Source organism: Jaculus jaculus, chromosome 11, assembly GCF_020740685.1.
Source record: "Jaculus jaculus isolate mJacJac1 chromosome 11, mJacJac1.mat.Y.cur, whole genome shotgun sequence".
Lineage (NCBI taxonomy): Eukaryota > Metazoa > Chordata > Mammalia > Rodentia > Dipodidae > Jaculus > Jaculus jaculus.
In genome coordinates, this window is record NC_059112.1 from 58,403,994 (window position 1) to 58,426,970 (window position 22,977).

Below are 22,977 nucleotides of genomic sequence, written 5' to 3' on the forward strand. Positions count from 1 at the left end.
ATTTCTTTGTTGTGTTTTGCACATCTGTTAGGTGGTATTTATAACTTTCCTCTTTTAACCGGTTAGATCTGAGGCAGTGGAGTTCAGCCTTCTGTAGATATAAAGGGAACACAAAGCCCTGCCACCTTTTCTCTCTCAGCTCCTTTTTGTTTTCTGAGGCAGGGTTTCCTGTAGCCCAGACTGACCCAATGGCCTCGAACTCTCGAACGGCTATTCTAGAGTGCTGGGATTAAAGGCGTGGGCCACCAAGCCCGGCTTAAAAAATAAAACTATTTTTGTGTGAGAGAGAAACAGACAGAGGGCGGGCGGGGGGAGGGGAGGAAGGGCCTCTCCAGGGCCTCCAGCTGCTACAAACCAACTCCAGATCCACACTCCAGTTTGTGCATCTGGCTTTACGCGTGTGCTGGTGACTCGAACTCGGGTTCTTAGGCTCTGCAGGCAAGCGCCTTAACCGCTCCAGCCCCTCTCTTGGATCTTTTAGGGCTCGGATGAGCCGACAGGAGCGACAGTGCTTGTCTGGTCTCTTACTTAGGCTAGCTTCCAGGTCACACTGGCAGATGGTCTGGTCCAGTCATGGCCGGGTGTAGCCTCCTTCCCAGATTCTGTGCTCCCTGGAGCTTGTTCACTCAGCGTCGAGTGGGGGCCCTTTCCTCTCCGCGGAGCATTATCAGGGCACACAGGCACCGCTTTACTGACCCCACCCAGACAGCCGAGTCGGGATCCGCCCACCGCGCACAGCGGCCGGCGCCCGTTTTCTGCAGGAGTGCCTGAAACCTACAGCGAGAGGCCCGGCCAGTCCTGGGAGTTCCGCGGCCCGGGCTGACCAGCGGCTCCCGAGGGCCGGTGCAGCAGGTGGACGCGAGCTCACCATTGGCGAGCCTGCGCGCGAGGTCGCACCAGGGGAGCGAGCCGGCCCGCCCTCGGTCTGCCAAGACCCGCCCTTTCTGGGCCACACCCTCCCCTCCACACCAGCCAATCGCAGGGAGCCGTGCGAGGCGGCGGCGGCTGCGCGCGGCCACTGGAGCGGCGCGTTGTTGAGCTGCAGCGCCACAGGCCGCACCCAGCCTGGGCGGCGGGGGCGCTGCCAGGGCTGAGCGGGGAGGGGGAAGAGGCCGGAAGGCTGCGGCTGACGGCCGGGGGTTCGCGCCGCGGACAGGGGGCGGAGCGGAGCCCGTGGCGAGCCTAGCCCCAGCCCGCCGGCCGCCAGCCGCTGTGGGACCCTGCAACGAGACCGCTGCCCACGATTCTCCGCCGAGGTGAGGCCCGCGGCCGGGGTGAGGTCTCGGGGCCCTGCTGAGGGCGCGGCTCCGGGCCCGAGCGAGGCGGGCGGACCGGGCCGAGGGCCCTGCGCCGTGCCGTGCCGTGACAGCGTCGAGAAGGGGGCGCGCGCGGCGCGAAGTAGCCGCTGGGGCGCCAGGCCGTCCGGGGGTCCCTTTGGTGGCGGCCCGACGCGGCGGGCGAGGATGGCGCCGGCGGGCGCGGGCTTCCCCATGGAAGCGGCTCGGGCCGGTCGTTTGTCTGCAGGCCTGTGGGCCCCGGGGGTCCCCATTGGAAAGGAGGGCCGGGCCCGAAGCTCGGCCAGCTTTGTGCTGGTGGTAGCCGCTTCCGTGGGCCAGAGCGCTGCACAGAGCAGGGTTTGTGCAGACGCGTCTGGTCCTGCATGTCGTCCTTCTTTTATTTTAAACGTTTAAAAACGACAGCGTCTGTCTAGAGAGAGAAGCCAAATCTCCCCACAGGTAGAATTGAGGTAGTACTGCAACTTATTGGAGATGGAGCTTTTGCTTATCTTTGCTTTCTCTTCCTTTTTTTTTTTTTTCTTTACATTTGGGAAATCTTAAAGACCTCTCCGTTAAAAAATATTTTTATGATTCAGTTCCTAGTTCAAGGTATTTGGTAGGTGATTGTGTCTATGTTATACACACCCACCTTGATATATTTTGGTTTATCTGAAACTGCTGTCGGTTTGACCATGTGATTTTTATGCCTAAAATGCATTCGTTAATCCTCAGTGACCAAGAACAGAGTTGACAACTATACATTGCTCGTCAGTTATTACAGATATTTTTATGTTTGTCAAAACTTGGATTGAAACTTTCACGGAGATGGGAAATAGAATGCTGACAGATACACTCTGTCTCTTGTAAAACACATGTTGGGAGTCCGAGTAGGATGTTCAACAGGCTGTAGACTGGGTAGGACATTTCAGGGTGGGGGTAAATTTTATGAGGATCGGATTGTAAAAAATTGCAGTATTTAATTAATGGACAAAGGCAATGATGTATAAATCGTTTTTAAAGTTTAATTTTTAACATATCTCTTTAGTTCTGAGTTTGGGAAAAATAGAACAAGATTGTGTTTTATGTTTTTTCCTCCTTGATATTTGAGTCTGACTGTATTCCATTCTGGCCTGGAACTCATATTTTCAGCCACTGTCTCTAGAATTTTGGGATTTACCATCTTGATTTATACCACACCTAGCTAGTAAAGTTGTTTTTCTAAGGAAGTAAATGCTTTTGACAGTCAAACTGCCCTTTTTTTTTTTTTATGGGTTTTGTTGTGGTTTACTGCTGATGTAATTTGTTTCCTAGTGTGATGTGCAGGTTTTGAGTTAAAGAGAGTCAGAATCAGAAAATGAGGTGAATCTAAATTCCACCCACTTTCCAAACTGATAGTTTCCTTCCAAAATTCTGTTTTATACAAGGTCTTTTTTTCCTTTAACACTTAAAATATATATATATATATATATATATATATATATATATGATTTGCAAGCAAAGAGAGAGAAAAACAGAGAGAACCTTCAAACTTTTTTAAAAAAAATTTGTTTTATTTATTTGTAAGGAGAGAGAAAATGAGAATGGATGCACCAGGGTCCCTAGCCACTGCAAATGAGCTCCAGATATATGTGCCATGTTGTGCATCTGGCTCTAAAATGTGGGAATGTGGGTACTGAAGAATTGAACCCGGTTTTTAGATTTTGCAGGCAAGTATCTTAACCTTTGAGCCATCTCTTAAACCCTCCTTTAGCTCTTTTGATGTTATTTGATGTTGATGTTGGTGTTCAGTTTTGTTGTTAATTAGCTACAAAAATATTTCTTTTATTTAATCATATTGAATCAGAAAATTAAATACTGAAATGCTTCAAAAGATACCAAGGTCGTTCCCCCCAGGTAGGGTCTCACTCTAGTCCAGACTAACCTAGAATTCACTATGTAGTCTCAGGCTGGCCTCATATTCATGGTATGCTTCCCACCTCTGTCTCCTAAGTGCTAGGATTAAAGGAAGGTGTGTGCCACCACACTCAGTTGTTGTTTTCTTTTTTTTGTAGTATTTATTTAGTTAGTTTGACAGATAGAAAGTGGGCTTACCAGGGCCTCCAGCCACTGCAAACAAATTCCAGATGCATGCACCACCGTGTGCGACTGGCTCTATTTGGGTACTGGAAAATTGAACTCAGGTCATTAGTTTTTATTTTAATTTTTTTTTTTTTTTTTTTTGAGAGAGAGAGAAAAAGGGAGAGACAGGGAGAAAGAGGGGGAGAGAGAAAGAATGTGGGAGTGCCAGGGCCTTCAGCCACTGCATGGAGCTCCAGATTCACATGGCCACCTTATGCATCTGGCTTATGTGGGTACTGGGGAATTGAAACTAGGTCCGACCGGTCCTTAGACTTTGCAGGCAAGTGCCTTAACCACTAAGCCATCTTTCCAGTCCCATGTTTCAGTTAAAAAATTATTTATCACTTTAATATTTTATTGATTTATTTGAGAGAAATGGAGCGAGAGAGAGAGAGAATGGGCATGGGCAGTGCCACCTTAGGCTTATGTGGATACTGGGGGATCGAACCTGGGTCTTTGGGCTTCACAGGCAAACACCTTAACCACTGAACCATCTCTCCAGACTTAAAAATTATGTTTATTCAGTACTGGGAATCAAAACTCTCAGCTTTGTGTATGGTAGGCAAGCACTTTATGAGAGAGCGAGAGAGAGAGAGAGAGAGAGAGAGAGAGAGAGAGAGAGAGAGGGAGGGAGGGAGGGAGGGAGGGAGATGGATACACGTGTGGAGATTAGAGGACAGCTTCTAGGTATCTTGTGCTCTACCTTCTTTGAGACAGGGTCTCTTAATGTTGCAAAGGAACTGTGACTACAAATAAATGTTAGACGAGCTGGTCCTACCTCCCATTGTTGGAGGGGTGTTGGGATCACAGATGCATGTGCCACTTTGCACGTAGCTTTATGTGGACGCTGAGGAATTGAATCCTGGTATTGGGGCTTTGCAAGTAAGCACCTTTAACCACTGAGCCACCTCCCTAGTCCCTAGTCACAACTCATTTGAGACAGTCTCATGTAGTCCATGATCTCAAACTTGCTGTGTAGCCAAGGATGACCTTGAACTTCTCCTCTTCCTGCCACTACCTCCCAAGTGCTGGGATTATAAAAACATGTGCTAGACACAACTTTAAATACTCATTTTCTTTCCCAAACCCGGAATTCATTTTTTTCCTGCCTCTCTCCTTCCCTCTGCCCTCTCTCCCTCCCTCCCTTGGGTCCTGTTTCTAAGATGTCTCATTTTGTGTATGTAAATATTCCAAAATCTGATTTCAGAAACTTTGGTCCCTAACAACTTGGAATACACAAACTGTTTAAACTGCAAGCTGGGCCTTTGGGTTGCTTCTTGCTACCAGGTTAATCATTGTAGATTTTTTTGCATGTGTGCTTATGTGTCTGCAGTGTACATGTGTGTGGAGACATGCACATATGTAGGCCAATGGGTGGCTTGCTTAATGGCTCTTACTTACTGAGGCAGGGTCTCTCACTTAAACCCAGAGCTTGCTGATTCAGCTAGTCTAGCTAGCCAGCTTGCCTCAGGAATTCTCTGACTCTTGCCTTCTGAGCACTGACATTACAGATGGCTACCTGGGTCCTGGGGTTCTGATCTTAGGTCCTTATGCTTTTCCAGCAAACACTTTATCACTGAGCCATTGTCCAGCCTTGTTTCTAGATCTTTTCAGCCCTGGGATTAATGATGTGCCACCAAGCCTAGCTCACAAATTTAATTTCTATTAATCCAAATTACTTTTGTTTCCTGAGTAAAATAGAAAGAGGTGTTTTCTAGGTTTTAAAAAATTATTTATTTATTTATTTGCAAGCAGAACGTGATAGAAGAGAGAATGGGCATGCCAGGACCTGTAGCCGCTGCAAATGAACTCCAGACACATGTGCCCCTTGTGCATCTGGCTTATGTGGGTCCTGGGGAATTGAACCTATAACACCCATAATCCTGTCCCCAACAATACAGTGCCTCCAGGAGGTGTTAATTCCCAAATCTCCATCAGCTGGGAACCTAGCATTCATAACACCTAAGCTTATGGAGGACACCAAAGTCAAACTACCACATTCTGCCTCTGCCTGCCATAAACTGATAACCGCACATGATTTAAAATGCAGTGCATTCAGTCCAACTTTAAAGTCCCCATTTTTCTTTTATCACTCCTAATGATGATCAAACATCCCCATAATCCAAAGTCTTTTTACTGAACCATAATACCAAAAAAATTCCCAAAAAGCCCATAATGGCACAGAATAAACATTCACACTGTAAAAGATGGCGTTGGGCATAGCAAAGAAATAATCAACCAATACGAGATTTAAAACAACCAGGGCATACGTCAAACTCTGTAGCTCTAAGTCTAACAACTCTACCAGTGACAAATTTCCAAGTCTGATAATTCTGACCAGCAACAAGTGTCTACAATTTCAATTCCGCCCCTTCAGCTAGGCTACTCACAATTCTGGAAAACTTTATCTGTGGCCGTTACCTTTCCTTGGCAGCCATCTCATGGTCCCAGCATCTCCTCTGGGTCTCCACTGCAAGCCATGGATTCATCCTCATGGCTCCATTGGGTCTCCATGCAGGCATCCAGCAAATCTGTTTCACAATGCCCATGGCCATTTCCAAAATACAAGACCATGTTGCAAACTCAATGGCCCTCTCTTTCCTGCATTTCTTATACTCCACAATACCACATGGGTTGCCAATTTGTTAATCCAAGGAAGAATAATCAGACTGAAAAACAGGACACTCCTTGAGCACTCAGGCCTCTTCAAAAGAGTCTACATTCTTCCTGTTGCCCAGTGCAAGTCAGCTGGCCGAATCGCAAAGTCTGTAATCTCTAATACAATTGCAGCTGAACACACAGCAATTTTGGTCTAAAGATTTATTTCTGTCCCTCTGCTTACACCAGTCCATTTCTACACAAAACAACCCTGCACATCTTCTCAGGACCTGGCCATAACAGCAAGCCTCTCATATAAACTGCTTCTAGCCCAATCCAGGCAAAAAGCTCTTTCTCACCCTCACAAGCCAAACTTCACAGTCCATAATTATTATTGCATTCAGGTCTTTCAACTCTGACCAGAGGTGTCCATCAAGTTGTACTTGCAGCACTGTGCAAGGCATCTCTTAGGCCAAGGTTTCAAATCTTTCCACATTTGTCTTGAAAATCAGCTCCAAAAGGCCCAGGCCACAGTCATGTGTCTAACAGCAAATGACACCAGTCCTCAGTACCCACATTACTGTTGCAGTCAGGTTTGCATTGCTGGTAGAAATCACCCAACTAAGAGTAGCTTGTGGGAACAAAGAAGTTTATTTTGGCTTACAGGCTCCTGGGGGAAGCTCCATGATTGCAGGAAAAATGATGGCGCGAGTAGAGAGTGGACATCACCCCTTGGCCAACATAAGGTAGACAATAGCAGGAGAGTATGCCAAACACTGGCATGGGGAAACTGGCTATAATACCGATAAGCCTGCCCCCCAAAATACACTACCTCCAGGAGTTGTTAATTCCCAGATTTCCATCAGCTAGGAACATAGCATTTAGAACACCTGAGTTTATGGAGGATACCTCAATCAAACTACCACAGAAGGTGTGATAGAAATGTCTCATTTAATGCTGAACATTCCTCTGTTACTTCTCAGCACTATGGCGACTTTTCAGTTACTCCAGTGGTCACTGCCATGTGAAAAGAGAGGCTTCTCTAACCAAAATTGAGAGTAGCATTAATATAAACATAAGTCTTTGGAGGCATTTTAGTGGATGTAATATACCCATTTAGCCAGACAGTAGTAGTTGTTACTTCTTTTTTTTTTTTTTTTAAATTTTTTTATTTATTTATTTGAGAGTGACAGACACAGAGAGAAAGACAGATAGAGGGAGAGAGAGAGAATGGGCGCGCCAGGGCTTCCAGCCTCTGCAAACGAACTCCAGACGCGTGCGCCCCCTTGTGCATCTGGCTAACGTGGGACCTGGGGAACCGAGCCTCGAACCGGGGTCCTTAGGCTTCACAGGCAAGCGCTTAACCGCTAAGCCATCTCTCCAGCCCTAGTTGTTACTTCTTTAGGGCTTATGACCTCCCCAGTCATAGGCTCTTGACTAGGTTTTCAGTAACAGGCATGAATTCCCTCCTGTGGATTCCCTCCTGTGGAGCTGCTTCAAATCCAGTCAGAGAGCACTTGGTTTCTTCCATAATAGACATGCTATGATTGCACAGTTGGCATATGAAAAAAAAATCATAATTTCACCTTTTCTTTTTTCCCAAGGTACAGTTTTGCTATAGCCCAGGCTGACCTGAAATTCACTAGGTAGTCTCAGGCTGGCTTCAAAATCACAGTGATCCTCCTACCTCTGCCTTCCAAGTACTAGGATTAAAGGCGTGTGCCACCATGCCCAGCCCTGAAAAATCACAATTTTCCCCCCTCTCATTACATTAACAGTGGAATTTAAAATTCATTAAATTTTTTTTATTAACAACTTCCATGATTATAAACAGTATTCCATGGTAATGCCCTCCCTCCCCCCACCTTCCCCTTTGAAGCTCCATTCTCCATCATATCCCTTCCCCCTCTCAATCAGTCTCTCTTATTTTGATGCCATTATCTTTTCCTCCTATTATGATGGTCTTGTTCAGGTAATTTCAGGCACTGTGAGTGTTGCGTCAGCCTCGACCAGCAAGGAAGACACAACCACCAGTTCTCCTTACAGCAGTTTATTCAGGCAGCTTCAAGCTTCATCTCCCCTGAGCCTCGGGCGGGGATTCCTTATAAGTGCACTCACTCCGCCCAATCACCCCAAGCCATGCAACCCCTCCAGACGAGCATCAGAAACCAATGAGCGGCAGAGATGGCAAACTCCTCCAAATATGGACTTGTTTGTCCCAAGCACTGAACTTCCGTCAGGCGCCATCTTTAGGGCTTGGCCAGGGGTAGTCTCCCCATAGGCCTTGGCCATGCTGGCCGAGGGGTTCCCCACAGCTCCCCCTTATTTATTATTTTAAGATGCGCCGCTGATACACAACGGGTGAAGGTAGAGGTCTGATCCCTGGTGTGCAAGTACCCTTTTCCCAGGGGAAGGAATATGAGTACAACCTTCATGCAATCAAACATGCCTCCCAGAGAGTCGCCCAACTGCTCTTAGGCAACCCCCTGTGCAGTGCTTTGCCTCGCACCCCGAGTGTGATGAATACTTAGGAAGCCACTATTTAAGGGCAGCAAGCCAAATCTGGGGAGACTGTCCTTCTTCTATCGCAGCAAAGGCCTGAGCTGTCATGGCAGAGGTGCGGGCCTGTGCCCTTTTGAGGCGACAAATACATCATATGCACACCACGCAAACTAATATCAGCATTCCCCCCAGGGCTCCTATGCCCGCCCACTCCTTTAGATGATTCACTGCAGCGGAGATCCATGTCGTCAGCCCAGTTGCCAGAGAAAGATCCACTCGAGTAGAATTCACCGTCACTATTTCAAGCTGTAGATCCCGCAACAACTGTTAAAAACCTTGAAACCAGCTTCCCTGCAATTGGGAGGATAAGAGCCTGGACAGATTAGCTGATGTGTAACATCCATCTGCTATAATTGTAATGGAAGTAACCCTCTGGGATTGATACCAAATGAGGGGAGATTTTAATAAACTATAATTGTAACACTCGATAGGCTGGGTTTTTGTCACTTTATAGAACACAACCGGATGCAATTTAAAAAAGGTCATAAGAGGATGTTTAGGATAATGATTATCTATTTTTCCATCAAAGCAACAACTTAAAATGGCCCAAGCATCTATAGTTGCAGTTAAGACTCTGACTTGATAACTGTCATAAGGCACAATAAGAGTCTGTGGCATGAACCCAAAATGTTGTAGACACTGGCGGAGTCCTTCAATAGCAAGAACAGCCACAGCCGTGGGGATATGCTCCACTGTTTTTCCAGGAGAGCTTTTAGGATGTATCCATAACAGAGGACCTTGCTGCCATAATACACCTGTGGGCTGTTCTACTATTTGCAAGATGCAAAGATCTACAGGTGTTGCTTCTATTACTCTATGTAATTGGGCAGTAGAAATCTCTTCATTAACAACAATAGCTTTTCGGGCATCTTCTGTCAGGATTCTAGGTGAATTTAAAGCTGTGTCTCCCTCTAATATTTTGAATAGTGGCTTTAAGACATAATTAGGGATTTTTAAATATGGACGAATCCAATTTATAAATGTTCCATGTTCTCTAGCAAAATCTAAATCTCTTCCTAGTTTTTCCCAACTGGTCACTGTCAAGTTTCCCGACACGGCAAACCAGGGGGCTGCTGTATCACATTCCTTATCACATTCCTTCAAGAAACGTTGCAGGGTGGCTCTACTCAATTCCAACCCTAAATAGCCTCTAATTTTCCTGAAGACCTTCCCCAAACCCTGGAGTTGTTTCTAGTGCCTGCTTCCTGGCGTCCTAAATAGCCTCTAATTTTCCTGAGGACCTTCCCCAAACCCTGGGGTTGTAAGCCCAACTTACCGGGGACTTACCCTGCGCGCACCCCTGTCTGTTGTAAGTTCTGAACTCTTTGGTGGGGGAGTCGGGTTCCCCGTACGGGCCACCACTTGTCGCGTCCGCCTCGACCAGCAAGGAAGACACAACCACCAGTTCTCCTTACAGCAGTTTATTCAGGCAGCTTCAAGCTTCATTTCCCCCGAGCCTCGGGTGGGGATTCCTTATAAGCGCACTCACTCCGCCCAATCACCCCACGCCACGCAACCCCTCCAGACGAGCATCAGAAACCAATGAGCGGCAGAGGTGGCAAACTCCTCCAAATATGGACCTGTTTGTCCCAAGCACTGAACTTCCGTCAGGCGCCATCTTTAGGGCTTGGCCAGGGGTACTCTCCCCATAGGCCTTGGCCATGCGGGCCGAGGGGCTCCCCACATGTGAAGTCATGGATATCCAGGCCATTTTGTGTCTGGGGGAGCACGTTGTGTAGTCCTACCCGTGCTTTGGCTCTTACATTCTTTCTGCCATCTCTTCCACAATAGACCATGAGCCTTGGAAGGTGTGATAGAGATATTGCAGTGCTGAACACTCCTGTCACTTCTTCCCAGCACCATGATGCCTTCTGAGTCATTGGAAGGTCACTGCCATCTGAAAAAAGAAGATTATCTACCATAAGTGAGAGTAGCATTAATATAAGGGCATGAACAGTAAGAGAAGTGCTTACTAGGCAGTTTGGTAAGCATAGTATATATATTTAGCCAGACAGCAGCAGATGTTATTCCCCTAAGGCTCATGGCTACCCCTGTTTTAAGTTTTCAGTATCAGGGATGTATTCCTTCCCATGGAGTGGGCCTCCAGTCCAATTAGAGGGCAGATGGTTTCCACCTTGACACATGTGCTGCTATTGTACCTGTTTGCTCATTTGTCCTGGCTGGCCAAATATAAGGCTTGCAGTGTCCACTGTTGAGTATCTTCACTGGTGATTTCTCTCTTTCCCTTTGGACAGCATGCAGAATGGCTTCTTCCAGCTTTGTCAGCTGGTCTACATGGAGGAGATTATCAGCTCAGTTCCAGCAGGATTTCTCAGTGGCCTTGCACCCAAATATGTGGAGTCTTCAGTTATAGGGTCTTACCATCTATTCCTGGTGGGAAACCAAGGGCCTTGGCAATGGCTAATAATGTTTTGAGGGCATCAGGGGCCTCCCTGTCCAACAACTCACTGGAAGGTATGCCATCCCTGGCACTGAAAATTTTCCAGCAACAGTCTATGGCTCCTGAGTGTTCCATTGTCCAAAAAAGTAGGATTCCATATGATTTATTTATATCCTCTTAGATTTTGTTATTTATTTATTTAATTATTTATTTATATTTTTTCTCAATTTTTGTTAACATTTTCCATGATTATGAAAAATATCCCATGATAATACCCTCCCTCCCCCACTTTCCCCTTTGAAATTTTATTCTCCATCATATCCCCTCCCCATCTCAATCAGTCTCTCTCTTATTTTTTTTTTTTTTCCTCTCTCTTATTTTGATGTCATGATCTTTTCCTCCTCTTATGATGGTCTTGTGTAGGTAGTGTCAGGCACTATGAGGTCATGGATATCCAGGCCATTTCATGTCTGGGGGAGCACATTTTAAGGAGTCCTACACTTCCTTTGGCTCTTACATTCTTTCTGCCACCTCTTCCGCATTAGACCCTGAGCCTTGGAAGGTGTGATCAAGATGTTACTCAGTACTCCAGTCACTTCTTTCCAGCACTATGCCCTCTAAGTGGTCCCAAGGTCTCTGACATCTGAAAAGAGAAGATTCTCTACCCAAAGTGAGAGTAGTGTTAATATTAGGGTATAAATATTACGAAAGTACTTACTGGGCAGTTTGATAAGCATAGTATATACATTTTTCCAGATATCAGCAGATGTTACACCCCGAGGGCTTATGACTACCCCTGTTTTAAGTTTTCAGTATCAGGGATGTATTCCCTCCCGTGGAGCGGGCCTCCAGTACAATTGGAGGGCAGTTGGTTTCCACCATGACAGATGTGCCACTATTGCACCCATTGGCTCATTTGACCTGGCTGGCCAAATATAAGGCTTGCAGTGTCCACTGTTTAGTATCTTTACTGGTGGTTTGTCTTTCTCCCATTGAACTACATGTAGAATGGCTTCTTCCAGCTTTCTGTCAGCTGGTTGATCTACATGGAGGAGGTTATCAGCTCAATTCCAGCAGGATTTCTCAGAGGCCTTGCAGCCCAAGTATGTGGAGTCTTCCGCAATAGGGTCTTGACATCTATTCCTGGTGGGAAACCAAGGGCCTCGGCAGTGGCCTATAATGTTTTGTGGGCATCAGGGATCTCCCTGGCCAACAACTCACTGGAGGTATCCCATCCCTGGCACTGAAAATTTTCTGACAACGATCTGTGGCTCCTGAGTGTTCCATTGTCTAAAACTGGAGGATTCCTTATGATTTATTCCTTTGCTTCTTGGTTACCTGAGTTGTTTCTTCAGAAAGCAGATGCCTTAGTCAACTCTTCAGGGGGCAGGGGACACCATTCAAGTGATCCAAGAGGGTCTTCAGAACTTGTCAGTTCCGACTTGCTCCATACATATGAATCATCCTCCCCTGGGTACAACTCAGGGTCCATATCAATCTCCAGATCAGAACCACGAGGCTCACATCCTGTCAGAGGTGGATCCTCAGAAGTGCTCATTGCACATGGAGTTCCTTTTAAAAAATCTGGATGCCAGGCCATCCTTCTTTGCCACCATCAATTTCATCTGGTATGTGCCACACGTTCCTGCACAGTCCTCCTTCCCCTTCATTCTCGAGGCCACAGGGGTGACCCACAATACTTCTCTGCCCCTATAGGAATGGGACTGGGGACTCCATCTCCATTCTGCTGGAGCACACCCTGCATGGAAGACTGAGTAGTTTTTCCAGTGACACAAGGGTTCATTTCTGCAAATGTTTTATTTTCCAGGCTGATGTCTGCTCAGAGACGGGAAGATGCTCTGTGGCTTGTGGCGAAGACCCGCGAACTCTGAGCCAGAAGCTGCTCTCTCTCTTCCCTTTATATCTCTTTTCTAGTTTACTGGCTTTTGCTACTGAGTTTTCTTCCTACTCACACAGAAGGTTTTCTGAGGTAGGGTCTTACTCTAGCTCAGGCTGACCTGGAAATCACTATGTAGTCTCAGGCTGGTCTCAAACTCTGGGCAATCCACCTACCTTTGCCTCCCGAGTGCTGGGATTAAAGACGTGCGCCACTATGCCTGGCTTAAAAATTATTTACTACAGAGAGGAAGAGGGGAAGAGGAATATAGAAAGAATGGGCACACCAGGGTCTCCAGCCATTTCAAATGAACTCCAGGTGCATGCTCCACCCTATGCATCTGGCTTATGTGGGTACAGGGCAATCAAACCTGGGTCTTTTTGCTTTACAGACAAGTGCCTTAACCACTAAGCTGACCCTCCAATCCAAAATTCATTTATTTTTGATATTTTATCTGGCTTTCTTAAAGTTTAAATAATTATTACTTTTTTGTTTTTGTTTTTGTGTTTTCATGGTAGGGTTTCACTGTGGCCCAGACTGACCTGGAATTCACTATGCAGTGTCAGGATGACCTCAAACTTACTGGGATCCTCCTACTTCTGCCTCCTAAGTGCTGGGATTAAAGGTGTGTGCCACCATGCCTGACTTAAATTTTAATTTTTATTAAGAAAATACTTTGTGGGCTGGAGAGATGGCTTAGCGGTTAAGCGCTTGCCTGTGAAGCCTAAGGACCCCGGTTTGAGGCTCGGTTCCCCAGGTCCCACGTTAGCCAGATGCACAAGGGGGCGCATGTGTCTGGAGTTCTTTGCAGAGGCTGGAAGCCCTGGCGTGCCCATTCTCTCTCTCTCCCTCTATCTGTCTTTCTCTCTGTGTCTGTCGCTCTCAAATAAATAAATAATTAATTAAAAAAATATTAAAAAAAAAAGAAAATACTTTGTATGGATACATCATGTGTTGGTACCATCTTTTCCCTCCTTCCTGCCCCCATTCTGTAGGGGGTCCTCCTCAGTGGGGTTGCTGGTATTTCCCATGGGGTTGTAGGTTATGCATTGTGGGAGCAGCAGTCAGTTACTATGGGAGGTAATGTCTCTGGGCATGGTGTCCCAACCTGTGGCTCATACAATCTTTCTGCCCTCTCTTCTACAAAGTTCCTTGACCCTTGGTGGGTGTTTTTTAAATCTACTTCAGTGATGAGCTCTTAGGAGCCTGTAGATCTCTGATTTGGTATGTGTTGAGTATCCTCAGCATCTACCTGCTTCACCCCTGTCAGACTCACCAGGATGGCAGCACTATTGTTCATCTCCCCAATTCCTCCGTGGTTTCACCTGGCTGAGATGCAACGGGTGGTTTCTCTCCTTGGGTCTCACTACCTTTCTTCATGTGCACCCTTGGAAGTTGGAGAGCCAAGGGGTAAAATTTATGTTTAAAATATTTGTGAACTTTGTTTATTCATTAATTTGAGAGCGGGCCCAGATAGAGAGAATGGGCACACCAGGGCCTCCAGCCACTGCACACGAACTCCAGACATATGTGCCACCTTGTGTATCTGGCTTATGTGGGTGCTGGGGAACTGAACCTAGGTCCTTTGACTTTTCAGGCAAGTGCCTTAACTGCTAAACCAAAATTCTTTTTTTTTTTTTTCACCCACTGCTGGGAATAGAACGTAGTATGTTGTGCCTATACTATGCAAGCATTCTACCACTGAACTGTGTCCCCAACCACGTATATGTCACTTACTTTTCATGTTTTAGTAGGTAGAAGAGTTGTTCTAATTTTGTTTATTTTTTGAGGTAGGGTTCACTCTACCCCAGGCTGACCTGGAATTCACTCTGTGTTTTCAGGCTGGCCTCAAACTCATGGTGATCCTTCTACCTCTGCTTTGTGAGTGCTGGAATTAAAGGCATGTGCTACCATACCTGGCTTGGATGTTATAATTTTGAAAACTTTATTTACTAAAGTTTAATAACTGTATCAGCCGCAAGACTGGTTACTTAATAGATTTAAGTATTTGGATACCTTTTAATTATTTGCACAGAGAGAGAGAGAGAGAGAGAGACAGACAGACAGACAGACAGAGACAGTGGGTGTGCCAGGGCGTTTTGCCGCTGCAAATGAACTCAAATACATGTGCCACATTGCATCTGCCTTTACATGTGTACTGGGGAATTGAACTCAGGCTTGTCAGGCTTGCAAGTAAGCACCTTTAACTGCTGAGCTGTTTCTCCTGCTTTTGGTTACCTTTTTGATTTATTTTTATTTTTATTTACTTGCAAGCAGAGAGAAAGAAGAGAGACAAATGGATAGAGAATGGGCACCTCAGGGCCTCTAGCCACTAAAACAAACTCCAGATGCATGTGCCCCTTGTGCATCTGTCTTACGTGGGTCCTGGGGAATCGAACCTGGGTCCTTTGGCGTCGCAGGCAAACGCCTTAACTGCTAAGCCATCTCTCCAGTCCTGATATTTTTTATTTATTTATTTGCAAGTGTGGGGGTGGAGAAAGAGAGAATGACAATATGAATATGGGCACACCAGGGGGATTCTGCCACTGTAAATGAACTCTAGGCACACATGCCACTTTGCTCATCTGGCTTTTTGTGGGTACTGGACAATCAAACACAGGCCCTCAAGCCTTTCAAGCTAACTCCTTAACTACTGAGACATCTTTCTAGCCCTTGATATCTTTCTAATTTGCCAGAATTTACCAGGTATCATGTTTTTTAAAGTAAGAATTTAGTATAATTTTAAACTTTAACAGCATTGTTCAATAGTTAGTGTTTGTTCTGATCTACATTTAGGAAACTTGGGTTGGAAGGGATGAATCAGATTTAATTCACTTTGAACTTTTTTTTTTTGAGGTAAGGTTTCACTCTAGCCCAGGTTGACCTGGAATTCACTATGTAGTCTCAGGATGGCCTTGGACTCATAGCAGTCCTCCTACCTCTGCCTCCTGAGTGCTAGGATTAAAGGTGTGTACTACCACCAACTGGCTGGAGTGATGGCTTAATGGTTAAGGCTCTACATTTGATTCCTTAGTACCCACATAAGCCAGATGCACAAGGTGGCATGTGTGTCTGTCTGGATTTCATTTGTAGTGGCTGGAGGCCCTGGCGTGCCCATTTTCTTTGTTTCTATCCTCTATCTCTCACTGCTTGCAAATAAGTAATATTTATTTATTTATTTGAGAGTGACAGACAGAGAGATAAAGAGGGATGGGAGAGGGAGAGAATGGGCAAGCCAGGGCCTCCAGCCACTGCAAATGAACTCCAGATGTGTGTGCCCCCTTGTGCATCTGGCTAACGTGGGCCCTGGGGAATCGAGCCTCGAACAGGGGTTCTTAGGCTTCACAGGCAAGCCCTTAACCACTAAGCCATCTCTCTAGCCCAAAAATGTTTTTAAAATTTTAAAATGATGCTCATGTTGTTTCTTGAATGGGAGGGAATTCACTGTTGTATCTTGAATAATGCTTCATATCAATCCATATAAGTCTATCTTTCTTTAAGAGCTTCAAGGTATTCATCTTACAGGTATATTGTAATTTATTTAGTCACTGCCATGATGATGGATATTTGTTTCTGGGCTGTATAAACACTGCTCCAGAACAGTCTGTGTTAATATATATATATTTTTAAATTTTTATTTATTTATTTATTTGAGAGTGACAGACACAGAGAGAAAGACAGATAGAGGGAGAGAGAGAATGGGCACGCCACGGCTTCCAGCCTCTGCAAACGAACTCCAGACGGGTGCGCCCCCTTGTGCATCTGGCTAACGTGGGACCTGGGGAAGCGAGCCTCGAACCGGGGTCCTTAGGCTTCACAGGCAAGCGCTTAACCGCTAAGCCATCTCTCCAGCCCTATGTTAATATTTTTGATCTCCAACTTTGGACATTTATGAAGTATATCTATAGATGTATTCTCAAATGAAATTGCCATGCTAAAAATATTTTCCAAATTACCTTCCTAAGAAGTTATGCCAAAAAACTCTTATTTGAACAGTACTGTCTTATTTGAGATCTCCAAACATTATATATTAGTAGTAAAACTAGAAGTTATATACTTTAAAATGTTTTGAAGGCATAGGCAATTATGAGGTAAATTCCTAAGTGCAGTTTGGGCATCTAGGGGTCCATATAATGGAGTGAGTGAAGTGTCATTAGTTCTGGAACTTGATTTTTTAAAATTTATTTTTATTAGATATGGACATACTTAGTATGAGAACAGCACATGCTAGTACCATCATTTCCCTCATCCTTACCACTTTTCCGAAGAGGCCATCCTTGTTGGGGATGCAGGTCCACCCCACGGGGATTGTGAGAGTCAGTGTCTCTCTCTGTGCATAATGTCCCAACAACCTTTCTGCCCCCTCTTCCACAAAATTCCCTGAGCCATGTTGGGTGCATTTTAAGTCTTCTTCAGTGATGGGCTTTTAGCATCCTTTGGTTCTCTGCTTTGGTAGGTATTGAGTGTCCTCAGTGTCTTATCTCCTTCACTCTGTGCTGATAATCAGGGTCACCGAGAAAGTAGCACTCTTGCTCATTTCCTCAATTCCTCTGTGGTTTCAGCTGGGGCCAGGGTAAAGTGTGCTGGATTGTTTTTCTTCTTTGGTACAGCTCCCATCTGAAAAAGAGAAGCAGAATTCCAGGCCGCTGTACCTTCCTGCACACTGTCCCACCAACTGGTGCAGGGAACCTGGATCCTGAAACTTGATTTAAAAAGGTTTTTTTTTTTTAATTTATTTGCAAGTAGAGAGAGAGGGAGAGAATGAATGAATGAATGAGAATGAGAATGGGCATGCCAGAGTCTAGTGCCACTGCAAACAAATTCCAGACACATGTGCTGCTTTGTGTATCTGGCTTTACGTGGGTCCTGAGAAATCAAATCCAGGCCTTCAGGCTTTGCAGGCACGTGCCATCTCCCTAGCCTGATTTTTTTTTTTTTTCTTTCTAGGAGATAGGGTTTTGTTCTATCCCAGGCTGACCTGGAACTCACTTTGTAGGTCCAGACTGACCTTGAACTCATGATGATCCTCCTGCTTCAGCATCCCTAGTCCTGGGACTAATGATATGTACTACCACTCTTGGCTTGTAACTTGATTTAATCGTCAAATGACTGACTTCTAAGATCCTAGGAAGCTAAAAATGTATGCTTCATGATTCTGTTTCAGTGCTCTTTTACTATGTTAAATTAATTCAGTGAGTATTTATTTAAGATCTAGGGTGTTCTGAGCATTGTGTTGAAAGTGTTAGAAGTAAAATGTTGGCATAGCACCTACCTGAAGAGCAAGTTACAGCTTATGGTTGGTTTAAGAATTGATTCAGGACTGGGAAGATGGCTTGGTAGATACGGTGCAAGTGTGCTTGTAAGCTCAGTGCAGTAGTAAGATGGGAAGCAGAGGTATAAGAAGCCCCCAGAAGCTCTTGGGCCAGCTAGCCTGGTGAATAGCAGTAAACACCAAGAAACCCTGCCTTAAGGTGAAAAGAAAGAACTGAGGTTGTCCTCTTTATCCTGACCTCCACACATGCATGCACGCTCACATGCACACCCATTTAAAAAAAAAAAAAAGACTGTCTGTAAGAGGGAACTTGAGCTTTTAGGAAAGACCATCGACTCATAAATGTCCATTACAGGGCTGGAGAGATGGCTTAGCGGTTAAGCACTTGCCTGTGAAGCTAAGGACCCCGGTTCGAGGCTCGGTTCCCCAGGTCCCACGTTAGCCAGATGCACAAGTGGGCGCACGCGTCTGGAGTTCGTTTGCAGTGGCTGGTAGCCCTGGCGCGCCCATTCTCTCTCTCTCTCTCTCCTCTCTCTCTCTCTGCCTCGTTCTCTGTCTGTTGCTCTCAAATAAATAAATAAAAATAAACCAAAAAAAAATTAAAAAAAAAATAAATAAATGTCCATTACAGAAAATTTTTCCAGGGTTCTTTTTTAAAAAACATATTTATTTGCAAGCAGAGAGATTGAAAAAAGAGTGGAAGATAGAATGGGCATGCCAGGGCCTCTAGCCATCCCATGCATTGGGCTTTATATGGGTACTGGGAAATTGAACTCAGGTTGTTAGGCTTTGCAGGCAAACATCTTATCTTCTGAGCCATCTCTCTAGCCTCCCTCCTTAATTTTTGAAGTTTAGTCTTTAAAGATGATGTTGGTGCTATCATATCTTTTTTAACTTTATTTATAATAGTACATAAAGAATGTTTTTCTTATATACTGTTCTCTGGAGTTCTTTGCATTAAAAAGAGGAATTTTGGCCTGGGGAGATGGCTTAGCGGTTAAAGTACTTGGCTGTAAAGCCAAATAACCCAGGTTCAATTCCCCAGGACCCATGTAAGCCAGATGTCCAGGAGGGAGGGGGAGTTGTGAACACATCTGGACTTTCAGTGGCTGGAGTCCCTGGCATGCCCTTTCTCTCTACCTATTTTTCTCTCTTAAATAAAAATAAACTATTATCTTTTTTTTTTTAAAAAAGAGAGGAAAGTGGAGGGAGGACATTACCATGGGATATTGTTTATAATCATGGAAGTTGTTAATAAAAAATAAAATAAAATAAAAAGGACTTTTAGTATCTGAGGGCAGGGATTTTAGTATCGTTGCCAAGGTCACTGTAGAGATCTTATAGTATAGGGATTTTTAGTAGAAGTTATAGAATCTTGATATTATTGCTCAGATATTTAGAAATATTTTGTATTTAAGCAATAAATAATTTATTTTGGATACTCCAAACAATGTCTTTGCATTGAATTTATATAATTTACTGAAACTCACAGATAAATATACACAAAACTCTTGAAATCTTTGGAACATTCTAAGTATATATAAAATATGAAAACATTAAGGTCAATGACAGCTAAAGAAATTATTTTGTATTTAAATATTTTTATTTATTTATTTGCAAGGAGAAAGAGAATGCACACCTTTGGCCACTGCAGATGAACTCCAGATTTATGTGTCACTTTGTGCATCTGGCTCTATGTAGGTAATGGAGTATTGAACCTGGGGAACTGGCAGGCTTTGCAGGCAAGCACTTTTAACTGTTGAACCATCTCTTTAGCCCTTATTTTGTTTTGTATTTAAAGAAAGCATTTTTATTTACTTAGAAAAGAAGAGAGAAAGAGAGTATGAGTACTCCTAAGGGCCTCTTGCTGCTGCAAGCGAACTCTAGACACGTGCCATTTGGTGCATCTGACTTTATGTGGGCACTGGGGAATCAAACTCAGGCTTTCAGGCTTTATAAGCAAGCGCCTTTAATGGCTAAGCCATTTCCCCAGCCCTGTTTTGTATATTACATAGTATAAGCACTTTATAACTGTCATAATTTTGATCACCACCATTTATTAAAAGCTCACTGTGGGGCTGGAGAGATGGCTTAATAATTAAGGCAATTTGGCAAAGCCAAAGGACCCAGGTTCAGTTTCCCAGTATCCATGTAAAGCCAAATGCACAAAGTAGTACAAGTGTCTGGAGTTCATTTGCAATGGCTGGAGGCCCTGGTGGGCCCATTCTTTCTCTTATCTGCCTCCCTCCCTCCCCTTTCTTCTCCCCCTTTCTTCCCCCCCTCAAATAAATGAATGAACAAATGATTTTGTTGTTTTTTGAGATAGGGTCTCACTCTAGCACAGGCTGACCTGGACTTCACTATGTAGTCTCAGGGCAGCCTCAGATTCAGGGCATTCCTCCTACCTCTGCCTCCCAAGTGCTGGGATTAAAGGTGTGTACCACCACACCTGGCTAATAAATGATTTTTTTTAAAAAAGCACACTATGTTTAGGACTGTTGGCTCATTTGTTCTGGCTCTCCAAATATAAGGTTTGCAGTGTCCACTGTTTAGTATCTGCACTGGTGTTTTCTCTCTTTCCCATTGAACTGTATGCAGAATGGCTTCTTCCAGCTTTCTGTCGCTGGTCTAAATGGAGATTATCAGCTCAGTTCCAGCAGGATTTCTCAGTGGCATTGTAGCCCAAGTATGTGGAGTCTTCAGCAATAGGGTCTTACCATCTATTCCTGGTTGGAAACCAAGGGCCTCGGCAATGGCCTATAATGTATTGGGGGCATCAGGGACCTCCCTGGCCAACAACTCACTGGAAGGTATGCCATCCCTGGCACTGAAAATTTTCTAGCAACAGTTTATGGCTCCTGAGTGTTCCATTGTCCAAAAGTGGAGGATTCCATATGATCTTTTATATCCTCTTAGATTTTGATTAGCCCTCCCTCCACCTTTCCTTTACTCAATCTCTTCCCTGACCTCACTTTGGGCCTTTTCATCCCCGTTAATCTATTCTTCTACTTACATATATACAATTCTATCCTGTTAAGTCCTCCCTCCCTTCTTTTCTCTTCCCTTTATATCTCTTTTCTAGCTTACTGGCTCAGTGGGTAAAATTCTTGCTGTACAAGTATGAGGACCTGAATTTGGATTTTTAGCACCCATGTAAAATGCTAGGTCATCCAAGCACTTGGGGAGTTGTAGCCAGAAGTATCTCAGAAGAGGCTGGCTGGCTAGCTTACCTAGCTGTTTCGTGAGCTCTGGCCTCACTTAGACCCTGTCTTGCAATAAGGTCGAAAGTGATTGAGGAAGATACTTGCCTTAACCACTGAGGCATCTCTCCAGCCCCTAAAAAATTTAAATTACTTCATTTCATCTTAAACTTAGGAAGTATGTAATTGTCAATACAAAACACAGCTTTCACCTCAAAGGGAATAAGAATTTATTTTCTGCTTTTTTTGTGGTAAAGTCTTGCTGTAGCTCAGGCTGACCTGGAACTCACTATATAGTCTCAGTCTGGCCTTGAGCTCACAACAATCCTACTACATCTGTCTCCCAAGTTCTGGGATTAAAGGAGTGAGCCACCATGCCTGGCAGAGTTTATTCTTAAGCCAAATGAGTGACATGGCCCTGGGAACATGGACTCATGTTGCCCCAAGTGTTAACAATTGCAAAAATAAATAAACTAAACATAAAAAAAATACCCATCAAAGTACAAGTGGTTGTTTCTTCAGTGCTGTAGCCAATGATAAATAACCTCCTACCCATGCTTATGTAAGCAACCCTAACTAAACTTAGTCTCTCTCTTCCTCTTTCTACACCCACCAACCCCCACCACCAAATGTTCCAATGTGGAAATGGTTTCATGAAATTTTTTGGTTATTGAACAAAAGAAATCATAAATTCAGGCACTTTTTTTCAAATATATAGATGGGAACACCAGATAACAGGAGTTATAGCAAAATGGGGACATTAGTGATATAAGTTTCAGAAACTATATTCTTCTTGGTTTTTGGGTTGGTGGAAGCAAGTGTTCTATTAGAGTAATACAATGAGAAAGGTTTTACTTGACAGTTACAGCAATGTTAGATGAGAAATGAGTGGCTATTAAGCAGACTAAATTTAGATCAAAATGATTTGGAACTGGATTTGCAACATTTCAATGAAATTTTAATAATAATGATGTATTAATCATTCAACCTTATAGAATCTAGTGTGACTTTGCTTTTTGCTTATTTGTTTTTGAGGTAGGGTCTCGCTGTAGCCCAGGCTGACCAGGAATTCACTGTGTAGTCTCAGGCTGGCCTCGAACTCATGGTGATCCTCCTACTTCTCCTTCCTGAGTGCTGGGATTAAAGGTGTGTGCCACCACACCCAGCAAAAAAGTGATTTTTAGGGGCTGGAGAGATGCCTCAGTGGTTAAGGCAGTTGCCTGCAAAGCCTAATAACCTGGGGTTCAATTCCACAGATTTCATGTAAAGCTAGATGCCCAAAGTGGCAAGTGTATCTAGAGTTCGTTTACAGTGGCTAGAGGCCCTGGTATGCCCATTCTCTCTCTCTTTGTTTGTAAACAAATAAATAAAACATTTAAAAAACTTTTTATTGACAACCTTTATACATATAGACAATATATTATGATCACTATCCCCTCCCACCACTCTCTTTTTTTAATATTTTTTTAAAATTTATTTTTCTTTATTAGAGACACAGAGACGGAGGGAGACAGAGAGCAAATGAGAAATTGGTGCACCAGGGCCTCTAGCCACTGCAAATGAACTCCAGATGCATGTGCCACCATGTGTATCTGGCTTGCATAGGACCTGGAGAATTGAACCTGGGTCCTGAGGCTTCGCAGGCAAGCGCC

General features: G+C 44.4%; 1 protein-coding gene across 14 annotated transcripts in view; it reads left to right on the top strand.

Moving 5' to 3' along the window:
* The first annotated feature begins 1,134 nt into the window (after window positions 1-1,134).
* Window positions 1,135-22,977, top strand: part of Add1 (adducin 1) — a 107,607-nt gene continuing 85,764 nt past the window's right edge. For all 14 annotated transcript variants that reach the window (XM_045130275.1, XM_045130276.1, XM_045130277.1 and 11 more), the window contains exon 1: window positions 1,135-1,256. The gene's annotated coding sequence lies outside the window, so the exon portion shown is untranslated. The remainder of the gene's footprint in view (window positions 1,257-22,977) is intronic.